The 17,095-nt window shown below is 35.8% G+C and overlaps 1 protein-coding gene across 3 annotated transcripts in view; it reads right to left on the reverse strand.

Moving 5' to 3' along the window:
- RABGAP1L (RAB GTPase activating protein 1 like) overlaps positions 1 to 17,095 on the reverse strand; it is a 689,539-nt gene that overhangs the window by 555,768 nt on the left and 116,676 nt on the right. The window lies entirely within an intron of this gene.

Below are 17,095 nucleotides of genomic sequence, written 5' to 3' on the forward strand. Positions count from 1 at the left end.
CCACCAAACTAGACTCTAAAGAAAACAAAATAAGAATAATATAAATCTAACTTTACACCTAAAGGAACTAGAGAAAGAAGAACAAACAAAACTCAAAGTTAGTAGAAGGAAAGAAATCATAAAGAACAGAGCAGAAATAAATGAAATAGAAACAAAGAAAATAATAGCAAAGATCAATAAAACTAAAAGCTGGTTCTTTGAGAAGATAAACAAAATTGATAAACCATTAGCTAGACTCATCAAGAAAAAGAGGAAGAAGACTGAAATCAATAAAATTAGAAATGATAAAGGAGAAGTTACAACAGACAGCGCAGAAATACAAAGCATCCTAAGAAACTACTACAAGAAACTCTATGCCAATAAAATGGACAACCTGGAAGAAATGGACAAATTCTTAGAAAGGTATAACCTTCCAAGACTGAACCAGGAAGAAATAGAAAATGTGAACAGACCAGTCACAAGTAATGAAATTGAAATTGTGATTAAAAATCTTCGGACAAACAAAAGTCCAGGACCAGATGGCTTCACAGGTGAATTCTATCAAACATTTAGAGAAGAGCTAACATCCACCCTTCTCAAACTCTTCCAAACAATTGCAAAGAAAGGAACACTCCCAAACTCATTCTGTGAGGTCACCATTACCCTGATACCAAAACCAGACAAAGATACTACAAAAAAGAAAATTACAGACCAATATCACTCATGAATATAGATGCAAAAATTCTCAAAACAATATTAGTAAACAGAATCCAACAATACATTAAAAGGATGATCAAGTGGGATTTACCCCAGGGATGCAAGGATTCTTCAATATATGCAAATCAATCAATGTGATACAAAATATTAACAAACTGAAGAAGTAAAACCATATGATCATCTCAATAGATGCAGAAAAAGCTCTTGACAAAATTCAACACCCATTTATGATAAAAACTCTCCAGAAAGCAGGCATAGAAGGAACCTACCTCAACATAATAAAGGCCATATATGACAAACCCACGGCAAACATCATTCTCAATGGTGAAAGACTGAAAGCATTACCTCTAAGATCAGGAACAAGACAAGGATGTCCAATCTCACCACTATTATTCAACATAGTTTTGGAAGTCCTAGACATGGGAATCAGAGAAGAAAAAGAAATAAAAGGAATACAAATTGGAAATGAAGAAGTAAAACTGTCACTGCAGATGACATGACTATACATAGAGAATCCTAAAGATGCTACCAGAAAACTACTAGAGCTAATCAATGAATTTGGTAAAGTTGCAGGATACAATATTAATGCACAGGAATCTCTTGTATTCCTATACACTAATGATGAAAAATCTGAAAGAGAAATTAAGGAAACACTCCCATTTACCATTGCAACAAAAAGAATAAAATACCTAGGAATAAACCTACCTAGGGAGACAAAAGACCTGTATGCAGAAAACTATAAGACACTGATGAAAGAAATTAAAAATGATACAAAGAGATGGAGAGATACACCATGTTCTTGGATTGGAAGAATCAATATTGTGGAAATGACTATACTACCCAAAACAGTCTACAGATTCAATGCAATTCCTATCAAGATACCAATGGCATTTTTTACAGAACTAGACCATAAAATCTTAAAATTTGTAGGAAGACACAAAAGAGCCTGAACAGTCAAAGCAGTCTTGAGGGGAAAAAAAACGGAGTGGAAGGAATCAGACTCTCTGACTTCAGACTATACTACAAAGCTACAGTAATCAAGACAATATGGTACTGGCACAAAAACAGAAATATAGATCAATGGAACAGGATAGAAAGCCCAGAGATAAACCCACGCACCTATGGTTAACTAATCTATGACTAGGAGGCCTGGACATACAATGGAGAAAAGACAGCCTCTTCAATAAGTGGTGCTGGGAATACTGGACAGTTACATGTGAAAGAATGAAATTAGAACACTCCCTAACACCATACACAAAAATAAACTCAAAATGGATTAGAGACTGGACATTATAAAACTCTTAGAGGAAAACATAGGAAGAACACTCTTTGACGTAAATCACAGCAAGATCATTTTTGATCCACCTCCTAGAGTAATGGAAACAATAAATGGATTAATCTCCAAAATATATAAACAGCTCATGCAGCTCAATGTTAAAAAAAACAAACAACCCAATCCAAAAATGGGCAGAAGACCTAAATAGACATTTCTCAAAAGAAGACATACAGATGGCCAAGAAGCACATGAAAAGCTGCTCAACATCACTAATTATTAGAGAAATGCAAATCAAAACTACAATGAGGTATCATCTCACACCAGTTAGAATGGGCATCATCAGAAAATCTACAAACAACAAATGCTGGAGAGGGTGTGGAGAAAAGGGAACCCTCTTGCACTGTTGGCGGGAATGTAAATTGATTGATACAGTCACTATGGAGAGCAGTATGGAGGTTCCTAAAAAACTAAAAATAGAACTACCATACGACCCAGCAATCCCACTACTGGGCACATACCCAGAGAAAACCATGATTCAGAAAGACACATGCACCCCAATGTTCACTGCAGCACTATTTACAATAGCCAGGTCATGGAAGCAACCTAAATGCCCATCGACAGACGAATGGATAAAGAAGATGTGGTACATATGCACAATGGAATATTACTCAGCCATAAAATGGAACGAAATTGGGTCATTTGTAGAGACATGGATGGATCTAGAGACTGTGTCATACAGAGTGAAGTAAGTCAGAAAGAGAAAAACAAATATTGTATATGAATGCATATATGTGGAATCTAGAAAAATGGTGCAGATGAACCAGTCTGCAGGGCAGAAATAGAGACACAGATGTAGAGAACAAAGGTATGGACACCAAGGGGGGAAAGTGGTGGGGGTGAGGGGGTGGTGGTGGTGGTGGGATGAATTGGGAGATTGGGATTGACATGTGTACACTAATATGCATAAAACGGATAACTAATGAGAACCTGCTGTATAAAAAAAATAAATAAAATTCTAAAAATCAAAATATATATATATATATAGGCATAGATAGAGAAATAATACCTCTAATATCTACCTGTACTATAATCCTTCTAAATTATAAAAATAAAACTACTTTAATTATTCACTGTTTTCAAGAATTACTTTTGAACCATAAATCAAATTTCGGGTGCATTTTGAAATCATTCAGCAAATAATAAAATGTAAAACTGTCTACTACATTAAACATAAAAAAAAAAGAAGAAGAAGACAGCCATGAAAAGTTAAGTGGTTAGGTTTAAACTAACCAAATTTTTATTGCATTTCTGCTATATTTAAGAAACAAAGACCTCAATCCCTAGAGCAACCATTTAAATAATTATATAAAGAAATATAATAAAAATGAAATACTAACTGTTCAAATAATCCAAAAGATGACAGCAAAGGAGGAATAAAGAAATGTAAAATAAGAAACAAGTAGGGAATGAATAATAAAATGGTAAACTTAAATTTAAACATATCAATATTTATGTTAAATATAAACTGCCTAAACAATTAAACAAAATTCTCAGATTATGTTTAAAAAAAGACAACTATTTTCTGTCTACAAAAAAACCCACTTTAAATATAGTGACATAGGCAAGTTGAAGGTAAAATGAGCTTAGAAGACATACCATGAAAACACTAATCAAAAGAAAGCTGAAGAGACTATATTAATAAAAGACAAAGCAGACTACCAAGCAAGAAAAAAAAATCACTGCGTATAAAGAAGGACACTGCACCATGTTAAAAGGATCAATTCAACAAGAACACATAAGAATCTTGTAAGTGTATGCACCTAACAACAGGCTTTCAAATATATGAAGCAAAAAATTCATAGAAATGAAAGGAGATGGACCAATTCACATTTATAATTGGAGACGTCAACATTCCTCTCACAGTAATGAAGTTTACAAAAATTCAGCAATGTTATAGAAGAACTGAACACCATCAACAGCAGGATCTAATATTTATATACCACTCCACCAAATAACAGCAGAGTACACATTCTTTTCAAGTGCACATGGAACATTCATGAAAACAAGCCATTTCCTGGATTATAAAACAAACTTTAAGAAAATTTTTAAATGTGAAATAATATGTTTAGTGACCGTGATACAAGTAAACTGGAAATCAACGACAGAAATACATCTGAAAAATCCCCAAATACTTGGGAATAAAATAACACACTTCTAAATACTCCATGGATCTAAGCCAAAGAGGAAGGCTCAAATTAGAAAATATTTTGAACTGAACAAAAATGAAAATACAATAAATCAAAATTAGTGGGATACATCTAAACAGTATACATAGGGAGATTTAGAGCTATAAATGCTTATAAGTATTTCAAGTGAGGCATCCAAAAATCAATAACCTAAACTTCCACCTTAAGAAACTAGGAAAAGAAGTGCAAAATAATCTAAAACTAGCAGAAGTGAAAAAATAAAGATAACAGCACAAATCAATAAAACTGGGGGCAGAAAAAATTAAAAATAAATGGAACCAAAAGGTAGTTCTTTACAAAGACCAATAAATTGATAAACCTCTAGCTAAATTCACAAAGCAAAAAAGAAAGAAGATACAAATTACCAATACCAGGAACAAAAGAGTGGATATCACTACAGACCCTATGACATCAAATGGATAATAAATAAATACTGCAAATGGCCCTATGCATATTAATTGGACAACTTAGAAAAAATGCACCAAGTTTAAGGTGTACAGCATAATGATCTGATACACTATATCAATATATATTGCAAAATAACTACCACAATAACATCCTTCACCTCACATAGTTACTCTTGGTAATTTACTGATTATACTTTTTTTTTTCAATTGTATAGTTGATTTACAATGTTTCAGGTATACAGCAAAGTGATTCAGTTTTATATGCATATATGTGTGTGTGTGTGTGTGTGTGTATACATATATATTCTTTTCCAGATTTCTTTCCATTATACGTTATTACAAGATATTGAATATAGTTCCCTGTGCTATACAGTAGGTCCTTGTTTTTATCTAATTTATACAGTAGTGTGTATCTGCTAATCCCAAATTCCCAGTTTATCCATCCCAACTGATTATACTTTGATTTAAATAGGTTCAAATCAACATGCATCTTCAAAAGGGAATTTTCCTTTTATGCTTTTTAACTCTAATAACTGATAAAAGACTTCGCCTCCAACTGAAAGGAATGTTAAGGCACCTGAAAGCAAAGAAGAGATTTGGGAGGAGGACAAAAAAAAAAAAGTTATTTTAACATTAAACCTATATTTAGCCCAGAGCCCATAAAAAGCCTAAATGGGGACTGTGCTAGGAAAAAGATCTAAGAAAGGGCTGCTACTTCTACTTCCAGCCTGGCTCATGCTCTCCTAGAGAGGAAAGAAGAGGTGGCTCACTTTCCACTATTAAGGGCCAAGCCACAGGAGCTTCTGAGAGCAGATAAGTCTGTGATGACCTTTTGTCATTCCCTAAAACCTACCCTTTTCTTCAGACAAGCCTCCTCCCTCTAAACTATCTCTTGACTGAAAACACAAAACAGGATGATGGCCTTTGGAGAACAGACTTGTCAAGAGAGAAGCTTTTCCTCCCCCTTAACACTTGACCTCCAGTCTTATTTTAGGTCTCTTGGACATTATGACTCTGCCTCTCATTTCTCTATAACTTCCCCTTGTAGGGGAGCAAAATTTGCCACGCCAAAATGTCTCTTTGGCATGCAAATTATTTAGAGATGGAACAAACCAAGGCCAAAAAGACTCAGGAAAAATCTTTGACCTTCCCCCTAACTGCCTAAATTTAGATAGAGGGCCTGTTCCTGGAACAGAGCTGCAATAAGAGATGTCTGCAAAGGATATGGGCTAGGTGTGATGGGGGAAACTCAGCAGGGCCTAGAGATCACAGTCCATTCTGTGTCCCATTGTCTCTGCATGGCCCAGCAAACATCTCTTTACCAAATATTTGCTTTTCCATCTCCATGTGAACTGCCTTTTTTCCCTTTGAAGTTCCAAAACACTACCCCCAACATCCTCTTTTGTCTTCAACTGAAGATGGTATTGAAGGAAGGGCTTCAGCCATTTTGGAGAATTACTCAGTTTTCCTGGGTCTCTACCATGTATACATGTTACTAAACTTTTGTTTGATTTTCTCCTGTTAATCTATCTCATGTCAATGTAATTCTTAGGCCAGCCAAAGAACCTAAAAGAATAGAGGAAAATTTCTTCCTAACACCCTTCTCGCCTGTTTCATGAGACTTCTCTTTTCTGAAGGTAAATTTTATTCCTAGCAGATGCAAAAAAAAAAAAAAACCCAAAAAACAGGTAAAGTACTTGGAACAGTGCTCAGCACATAGTAAGTGCTATGGAAGTGTTACTTCTGGTACTGTTTTGTGCTGTTAAATGATATAACACTTTGAGGCATGAGATAGTCTAACCTGTGGTACAATATGCAGAATAACTAAGAAACAATAGTGGCTTCCACATCCTATTCTAGTGCTCTTCCAGAAATCTTTCTGGGCAAATAATTATGTTAATAACAATAAGGATAGCAAGCATTCAATCCTGGCAACAACCCAAGCTCATCCCTTGAAAGGTCTTTTTCCCCAGATCTTCATTTGGTAAGTCCCCTCCTGTCACTCAGACCTTAGACATTTAAATGTCACTTTCTTACAGAGGCCTTCCTTGACCACCCAATGTCCACCAAGCCATCATAGCACTCTGTTACTATCTGCTATCTTGCCATTTGTTTGCCTGCCCTTCTGTCCCCTCCATGTATCCCCCATACATAGAATGTAAGCTTCATGAAGCAGGGACTTCATCTGCAGCATTTACCACTATATCCCTAACGTCTACAATAGTAATCTGTCAGAGCAGGCACTTAATAAATGTTTATTTAATTAATAAGTAAATGAGCAAACAACGCTTCATGGTGGGTATTATTTTTACCTCCATTTTACATATGAAGAAGCTGAAGCTCATGGATACAACTACCAAACGACAGAATGGTGAACTAGCCTCATACCTACTAACAGAATCAAATCATTAATATTTGGGGTTACCCTTTTGTGTCACTTTACAGTCTACAAAGTGATAGCACAGACAGTATCTTACATGCTAAAATATACTGCAGGGGAGCAGAATTTGTCACCCCAAAACATGCCACATTAGCATGAAACCAAGCAGGACCCTGTGAGGCCCTCTAGGGCAGGGGTCTTCAATCCCCGTACTAGTCCGCAGCCTGTCAGGAGCCGGGCTGCACAGCAGAAGGTGAGCAGTGGGTGAGTGAGCAAAACTTCCTCTGCTGCTCCCCATCACTCCCCATCGTTTTCATCACCACCTGAACCATCCCCCACCCCCACCCGGGTCCGTGGAAAAATTGTCTTCCATGAAAACGGTCCTGGGTGCCAAAAAGGTTGGGGACCACTGCTCCAGGGTACAAATCCTTTCCGTGTTCCCCATTTCTTGTTTGTACGAAATAAGCTTCATTCAGCCTCCCAGATCTTCCCTGAGTACCAAAGGGAAGATTCAAACAGTTACTAATTAGGGAAGGGTGGGAATGCAGAAACAAATGAGGAACAGTCAAGAAACACCAGTGCAGCATGGGACAGAGACGTGGTTCCTCCTCAAGGAATATACATAACAACATATCTTTGAGTTCTTCAGCAGGAACTATGGCCCCCCACCCAGGTAGAGCACTAGATTCCTGGAACACCACCCTGTTACCTCACCACCAACCAATCAGAAGAAAGTCTGGACACAGTGGAAGATAACACAGACTCTGATCCCCTCCCCAAATGATTAAATGCGATTAACTTCCCCTTTCTCCCTTTAAAAAACTTTCATGGTCAAGCAGAATCTTAGGAGTTGGTTCTTGGACAGGAGTCTGCCTTCTCCCCAGGTTGCCGGCCTCCTGAATAAAGCAACCTTTCCTTTCTAAACAACGTGTATTGGCTTTCGAGCGAGTATTGGCTTTTGAGCGGCGAGCCGCCAAACATGAGTTCAGTGACAAGCATAAGGATTACTATTTTGAGCTAAAGACAATCAAAACCTAGCAGATTCAGGAAAGTTCTTTTACCTCTCCCTCAATTGCCTAAATTTACAGAGCAAAGGAAGAGAGCTATTACCAGAGATACCTTTTTACCTAAGAAATTTACCTATATAACAGGGCAACCTTTGTTTTCCAAACATCTCCTCTCCCTTCCTGTGAAAGGCCTTCCTCCCTTTGTATCCATAGATCCCTCCCCTTTCTTTGGCTCAGGATGGCATGTAAGTTTCAATTACCAGCAACCTTTTGTGTCTTCATATCTTTATGGTGCTCCCATATGTACATAATTAAATTTTCCTCCTGTTAATCTGTCTTATATTTATTTAAATATTAGACAAGCCAAAGAATCTAAAAGGGAAGAAGGGAAATTTTTTCCACCCCTACAATATTCCCTCTCTGCTGTGATCACAGAAAACAACTCACATATACCCTCAAAGGAACTCCTTTTAACCACCACTTTGTGTCATTCTACTACTATTGTCCCTCCTTTTTCTAAACCCCACAGCATTCTGTACATTATTTTCACCTAGTATTTATCATAACCCTCCTTGTAAAATGGTAATTTTTATATATTTCCTTATTAATAGGAGGTGACACAAAGTTCCTTTGGGGATAAGGTTGTATTTTAAACATCTTATCCTTGCTGTGCCACTACAATAGATAATATAAATTAACTTTGAATTAACTTGACTACAACAATCATGGAATTATTTGTGCTAAAAACTGTTTTTATAATTCACTAATTCAAATGACATAGAATTTTAGAGACGAAAAAAGAATTCAGGAATACCATTAACCCACATACACTACGTATCTACACTGGAATAGGTGATTCCTTCTCAATCAAATGTAAATTTCACTATGTCTTTTTAGGCCAGATGCTCCAATAACTAAACATAACTTAATTTGTTATTATTATTAGTTTAAAAATCTCCATAATAAGCAGCAGCACATTTTTTTCAGAAAATTTGTTCATCGTGATAATCAGATATGCTAATAGAAATTATTTAAATTATTTAAACCTTACTAATTCCACAACATGTGCTTTGTATCTGAAGAAATGTCAATCTACACTAAAACATGTTGTGCTGGCCTCAAAATGTTCTGGATTTCCTAAACTAATCTAATGTAAACAACATTTCTTAAGAGTATCTTTAAAATGAATATTATATAAGCATTTCTTTTTTCATAACAATGTTTTTTCTCTATAATTGTCTCAAATTGTTCTTTGTAGTTTATCACACATCCCCAAATTAAGCAAGAATTCAAGAACCACCCCCTACATGTTTTCAATGCTGCTGACTCAGCTGACCCCTTGACAACTGAACTCTATTTTACCCTAACTTCATCTAAGCAGCTAAATCTGCTCCTATTTTTCTTGAAACTCTATAGTATTCATAAATGCCTAATTTATAAAATAAGAGGTCACTGAGTTCAATGAAGTTAAGTGCTGCATTTTCCAAGCTCCCATCTCCATATGCTTCTACTCTTTTATGCCTAACATAACTGCTGTTATCAATTTTTACTACATTTTGGCACAAGCAAAAAGTAGAAAATATTTTTATGAAGAACAACACAGCTAAAAATGTTGCACACCACTACTGTGAACAAAAGCAGGTACCTCTGTCCATAGAAAATAATTTCATTTCAAAATTTCAAACAAGTAGTATTTTAAGAGTAAGACCATAGTCTTAAGTACAAGAATATTATCTGGACCTAAAGTAAGTAGTATATCTGACTATGAAATAAGCAAAATTTCATTATTAAATATCAGTTAGGTTGCTACTTCCCCATCATACCCAAGGAGCTCTTCCTTGTCACATTTTTCTCCAGGTGATAAGCCTTTTGTTTTATTTATTAAATCTTCAACACACTAAAAGTCTTTAGATACGAGGATCATTTATTCCTCACTAATAGGCCACTTAGTAATGTGGCCTTGGTAATGTAGTAATGTGCAATTTCTTAAACTGCACAAATGAAAGACAAGGGAAAGGAATGCTAATACTTAATGAAAGGATCCCAAGTCACTGTGCTTGCCATCTTGCTTTTCTTAACAACTGGCATATTACTTTTTAAATGCATTGCAGAAGAGTATATGTACATAAGGATTCTCTCTTTTCTGCCTTACAATTTCAAATCTTTAAATACTAATTTTTCAGAATAAATCCTTTTCAATCAACTAATAACTCCTCAAGTTTTCAATGAAGGCCTATAATAACTGGCCTATTCTCATTTCAGTACCCAGAATGAAATACTGCTTTATTCAATTTTATTTCCTTTGATGTAGTTTCATAGTAAGATACACTCTATAGTACAATACAAAGCAAATCTGAAAGTAAGTGGTAACACCTAAATGTCTTATCGTTCTTTAGGCAAAATACAACCAGAAGAATATAAAATTATTCTATGATTTTAAAAATTATAAAACAAAACAAAAACACTACTACAAAGGTTATAACTTTCCTATCAAAGAATCCTGCCAATAAACATCTTATGATGGGACTCACAGCATTTATTTTCAGTAATAGGAAAAGGAAGAAATAATAATTCATCAAATTACTTCCTAGGCAATTTATTAGTGTAGCAACAGGTGATGTCACTACAGTTTAAAGTTATGAGTATCTTCAATATGAATTCTATTTTGGGGTACTTCAAAACTGTCATTTAAAAAATCACTTTGAGGGCTTCCCTGGTGGCACAGTGGTTGAGAGTCCGCCTGCCGATGCAGGGGACACGGGTTCGTGCCCCGGTCCGGGAGGATCCCACACGCCGTGGAGTGGCTAGGCCCGTGAGCCATGGCCGCTAAGCCTGCGCGTCCGGACCCTGTGCTCCGCAACGGGAGAGGCCACAGCAGTGAGAGGTCCACGTACCGCAAAAAAATAAAATAAAATAAAATAAATAAATAATAAAAAATTAAAAATCACTTTGAAATGACAGAATAATAAGCACATAAAATTTGAAGCAGCAGAACCTTCCAAAATTCTAATTTTGCTTTCAGCTGTTTTGAAAGTCCTCCCATGAATTAATAAATTTTTTTTAAAAGAAAATATCAAGTGATGCATAATTTCTTTTTTGTTGAGATATAACTGACATATAACATTATGTAAGGTGTACAACGTGTTGATACATTTATATACTGCAATACGATTACCACTGTAGCATTAGCTAACACCACTATCATGTCACATCATTATCATTGCTTTTTTGTGGTAAGAACAATTATGACCTAGTCTATTAGCAACTTTAAAATTTATGGGGCTTCCCTGGTGGCACAGTGGTTGAGAGTCTGCCTGCCAATTCAGGGGACACGGGTTTGAGCTCTGGTCCGGGAAGATCCCACATGCCACAGAGCAACTGGGCCCATGAGCCACAGCTACTGAGCCTGCGCGTCTGGAGCCTGTGCTCCGCAACAAGAGAGGCCGCGACAGTGAGAGGCCCGTGCACCACGATGAAGAGTGGCCCCCGCTTGCCACAACTAGAGAAAGCCCTCACACAGAAACGAAGACCCAACACAGCCATAAATAAATAAAGCAAAAACTGTCAACAAGTAAAAATAAATAAAAACACCATTAAAAAAATTATAATACAGTACATTCATTCCCTGGTATCTATGGAAAGATTGGATTCAGGACCCCTCCATGGACACAAAAATCTACGGATGCTTGTGTCCCTTATATAAAATGACATAGTACAGTTGGCTCTATGTATCTGCAGGTTCTGCATCCACAGATTCAACCAACCAAGAACTGATCCATGGACTGATCCACAGACTGATTAATGGTTGACTGAATCAACCCTTGAGAAACCCGTGGAAAAAGGGCGCACTAAACTGCTGACTACAGTCACTAAGCTGTGCATTAGACCTCCAGAACTTTTTTATCTACTAGTGGCCAGTCTGTACATAATTTCTTAACTATACTATTTCTGAAGAAAGAAATTAGTTCACTTTCAAAATATCTGCCATGCCATTCCTCTAAATGTTGGCAACAATAGGTTTTCAGCACTTGACTCCATATTTTGATGGGTATTCATTCAGCAAAATCACTAGCAGAGGGTTTGACTTCCAAACCCAGGAAAAATAGAAAGAGAGAATGAATTTTCTAAAATTCTAACTTTGTATATAAAAGTTGTATATAAAATAAAGTGTACCCTAATACTTCGGATTTATACCCAGCTTCTCTTTTGTTCCCAGTTGTAGAGGTGAATTATGACATTTTGTCTCCCATTCAAGCCTCAATCAACTGCAGTCTAACTTCTGCCCCACTAATCCTCTGAAATTGTCCAAGTTTTACAGTCTAAGATCTTTGTCTCTTATTTACCAATTAAATCCTTAGCTAACCTTCCTGAAGTACCTGATGCTGAAGGCATTCTCTCCTGCTGGAAACAATTTCCTCCCTCGCCTTTCCTGGCCTCGTGCTCTTGTGATTTTACCCCTAGATCTGTGCTTATCCTTCTACATTCACTTGGCTCAATCCTCTTCCTATACCAATCTTTTCAAGGTCTCCCCATTCAACACTTGGACACAGGGTAATTTACCTACTCCTAGTCACAATTCTCAAGCTTTAACCACTTCTAAAATCTTTATTTCCCAAGCTTAGGATACAAATACCAACTGCTCACTAAACCTAAAAGTTCCACAGAAATGTGAAATTCAGCATATCTGAAACTCCGCTAGCTTTCCTCATGAGCCTCGAAACATTTCTCCTTGAAAGTCTATTTCTGTGACAGGGAAAAGCTAAATCAGACTCCAGGTTCGATCTGTTTCTTTGACTTTAACCTTTGCTTTTTGTTGCTTTTATTATAATCATACGTAATGTCCTGCCTCAGGGAACCCTGCTCCTCTGCCTGAATGTTAAACTAAAGTGCCTCTGTTCAGTTCACAGGGAGACAACCTCACCCCACCCACCTGTGGATGTCTCAAGAAAGAAGAAGAAATTAACACATCCCCTCACCGAGGCTGGCCATTCCACCGGGTATTTGCAAAACTTATGACCTTTTGACTTTACTTACTCATCTCCTCCCCCTCTCTGTGCTATAAAAGAAGCTGGCATCCAAACCCCGATAAGATGGTTTATCAGAGACACTAGCCTGGTATCTCTTCCGTCTGCCGGCTTTCTGAATAAAGTCATATTCCTTGCCTCAACACCTCGTCCCCAATTCACTGCAGCGAGCAGAGCAAGCTTGGACTCTGTAACATCTCAGTCAAAAGGATCAACAACCACCCAGTCACCTGAAAGTAATCCTAGACCCCTTGTTTTCCCTCAACCTCGCGTCACATCAAACACCAGATCTTGATTCTTACTTCCCTAAGGCCTCTCAAATTCATCTTTTCTACTATCCCCACTGCCACCGCCTTTCTTCATGCCATCATTTCTCATCTTGGCCACAATAGCCTTCTTTCTTCATATTTATTGCCTCCAATATCAGTATCTTTTTCACTGCTGTCAGAGTGACCTTTCCCAATTATAAATATAGTGTCATTCACAGCTTAAAATTCTCCCAACCTGAGGATAAAGGACTAAGCATGGTAATGACCTACCTATTCGGAATAATTACCCACCATGCCCACTGATGCTTTGGCAATATCTAATTTCCTACAGATCTTGAACATATCATGCTACATCAGAGTTCTATGACCTGACTCAACTCTTGTCTCTGACTGAAATGCCCCCCTCTGCCTTACCACACTCCAAAATCCTGACCTTTCTACCAGAGTTAGTTATTCATTTATTGGTTCATTTATTCATTCATTTATTTTAGGCTTAAGAAACAAAGGATTCTGCCCAAAAAGAATAGAGACTCGATAGAAGACAAACAAGTATTAATTAACATTAATAAAAACAATAATAGCTAACATTTACTGAACATGTACCAGGTGACAAGCACTGTCCTAAAGGGCCTTACATGAATTCATATTTATTCATCATGACAACTGTGATACTGTGATATAATAAGAAATATATATTTTGGTATTCATCCTGGCTCCTGAAACAGTGCCATAGCAATAAAGGCAAAAGAAACATCTTTTGTTATAATATTCGGTTTTTATCCCATCCATTTCTGAAATAGTTCCAGAGCAATAAAGGTATAAGGAGCATCTTTTGTTATTCCTAATGAGCTTCTTTCAACCACACTTGAGTTTTGTTAATGAGGTGACTTTTGGAAAGCCCCTGAGGATATGGGGTGGGGGGAAGATGGATGCTAGAGGAATCGATCACATGATAGAGGGCAGGAACTTTCAGCCCCACTCCCCCAGCCTCCAGGGAAGGGAAAGGAGCTGGTACTTGAGTTAATCACTAATAGCCAATGATTTACTCAATTGTGCCTACAGAATGAAGCATCCATAAAAAACCCTAACTTAGGTGTTCAGAGAACTTCTGGGTTGGTGAACACATGGAGGTACTGAGAGGGTGGCGAGCCTGTAAAGGGCATGGAAACTCCATACACCCTCCCCCATACCTTGCCCTGTGCATCTCTTCTAGCTGGCTGTTCTAGAGCTGTATCCTTTTATAATAAACTGATAATCTACTAAGTAAACTGTTTTCCTGAGTTCTGTGAGTCATTCTAGCAAATTATCAAACCTGAGGTGGAGGTTGTGGGAACCTCCAAGTTATAGTTGGTTGGTCAGAAACACAGATGACAACCTGGACCTGCAACTGGTGTCTGAAGTAAGGAGGAGGGGCACAGTCTTGTGTAACTGAGCCCTTAACCTGTGGGGTCTGTGCCTACTCCAGGTAGTTAGTGTCATAATTGTATTGTAGGCCATCCAATTGGTGTCCAATTGGAGAATTAATTGCTATAGGAAAAACACTCACCCATCTGGTGTCAGAAATGAAGTGGTGTGAAGAGTAGTAAAGGAAACAGAGTTTTCTTTTAACAACTCTGAGAAGTTAGAGGGAAAGTTATAACCTTAAAAATTAAAAGATATTAGGAAAAAAAGTTTAAAAAATAATCCGTGATATAATCTTCATATGAAGAAACTAGAAAAACAAGTTAAATCCAAGGCAGAAATAAAAAAGAAAGCAAAAGGAATCAACAGAAGATAAAACAGAAAAACAATAGGGAAATCAATGAACCCAAAATCTGTTTCTTTGGGGGGGAATAAAATCAGTAAAATTAATAGACCTCTAGCTAGGCTGATAAAACAAAAAACAAGAGAGAATATATAAATTACCAATATCAGAAATAAAAGCAGATCCTACAGATCCTAAAAATATTAAAAATAAAAAGGTAATATTTTAAGCAATAAATTAAATATCCTTGATTAAACTGAAGATTCCTTGAAAGACACAAATCACCAAAAATGACTCAAGAAGAAATAAAAAAAAAATAAACAGAATAACACAATATCTACTAAAGAAATTAAATTATACCACTAAAGTTAGAAACCATGTTCTTATTTGATATTCATTTAAATCAGTCTCACATTTATTGGAGCTGAATGTAATTTAATCTTTTTATGTCACATGAAATGGCCTCAAATAGTATTTTTAATGTTTTAGTACCAAGAAATTCTTAACTCGTGGTACTTACCACTCAGTCACTCAACATCAGTAGTTTTAAAAATACGAAAATAACATTTCATAATAAAAATCCACTCTAATATATATATTCTTGAAATTTATATAAATATATAAATTCCAGTACTCTTGTTTATCTTGCCATATATATTATATATATATGTGTGTATATATATATATATATATATATATATATATATAAAGCTAATTTGGGGGGGCAGGGTGGGAGGGGGGAAGCTAACTTTTTATCAAGTCTCTAGGAAGAAAAATTCACAGCATAATAATTTATTAATTGTCACTAGAATGATGACAACCACTTTGTATACAGCTCCTTTATTCCTTTATTTATTCTTATGCAACCCTGAATAATCCTTTGGCTCAAAATGACAAACGAATTCTTTGATAGTCATTAACAATTAAGCTACCAAAAAAAAAGAAAAGAAAAGAAAGAAAGAAGGAAGGGAGAAAAATATCTCAGAATAAAACATGAAAATATGCTCAGGACACTAAAATTTTAAATATTGTTCATATTATCTTCATCAGAATATGCTACAAAAACTAAAAGAAAAAAAACAGTCTACACAGTAATAAAAGCTGTGTCAAACCACAGCTCTAATAATTTTATGAAAGACGAAAACCACAACAATTTCAAAGCATCTAATATATGAAGCCTAACTGAGCAATGACAAGTTTTTTTTAATATGCAAATGGTTAAGCGGCTTCTATATTTGTTCACTGAACTGATGCTTGCTTTTACCACATTACATTTTGCATATTATAGTATATGAAGCAACAAGCATTTTTTAAACTTGGAAGAGAGGGAGCACTAAACAGGATGAAAAGGATTTTCCATCACTCAAACAGAATATTCTACTCTGATTTCATAAAATGGACACTACTAGAATTCAAATTATTTTTCACTGTTACCTTCTTCCTTCATTACATAACAAAAAGTGTATTTTACCTACTAATACTGCCTAATTTAAGAACTTCACAGAAATCCTAATTTTGTTCATTTAATATTAAAATAATTTTATAACCTTACTAATAAGTCAGACAACACCTTCACATAATATTATATAGGTAGAAATAACTATAACAATTAGTCATGTATTACTTTTTTCACTATTCATAATTTTTCACTATTACTTTATAGTAGGGTGAGAGGTTTTACTTTATAAAGATATGATGTTTCTGTGCCCCTTCTTTTTGGTTTTATGTAATTGTATATAAAAGAAAGAAAGAAAAGCTGTTTTAGATATAGATTCGTTATTTCTATTAAGTATGTTGATACTTTACAGGTTTCTAAAACAAATTCCTACATAATTATTACTAGTTGTTTTTTTTCAACTGACATTACCTACATATGGATTTTTCAAATACTCTGTTGGTTGACTCTAAATATCATTTGATTATCTGAGGAATTCTATCACTTTTTATTGCTATTTAAGAAATTATTTAAAATTTAAAATTATTTAAAATTTAAAATTAAAACTTTTAAAAATTAAAAATATGCTATTTAAGAAATTATTTTATTGC

The sequence above is a fragment of the Mesoplodon mirus genome, assembly GCF_964341445.2.
Source record: "Mesoplodon mirus genome assembly, chromosome: 3".
Classification (NCBI taxonomy): Eukaryota; Metazoa; Chordata; class Mammalia; order Artiodactyla; family Ziphiidae; genus Mesoplodon; species Mesoplodon mirus.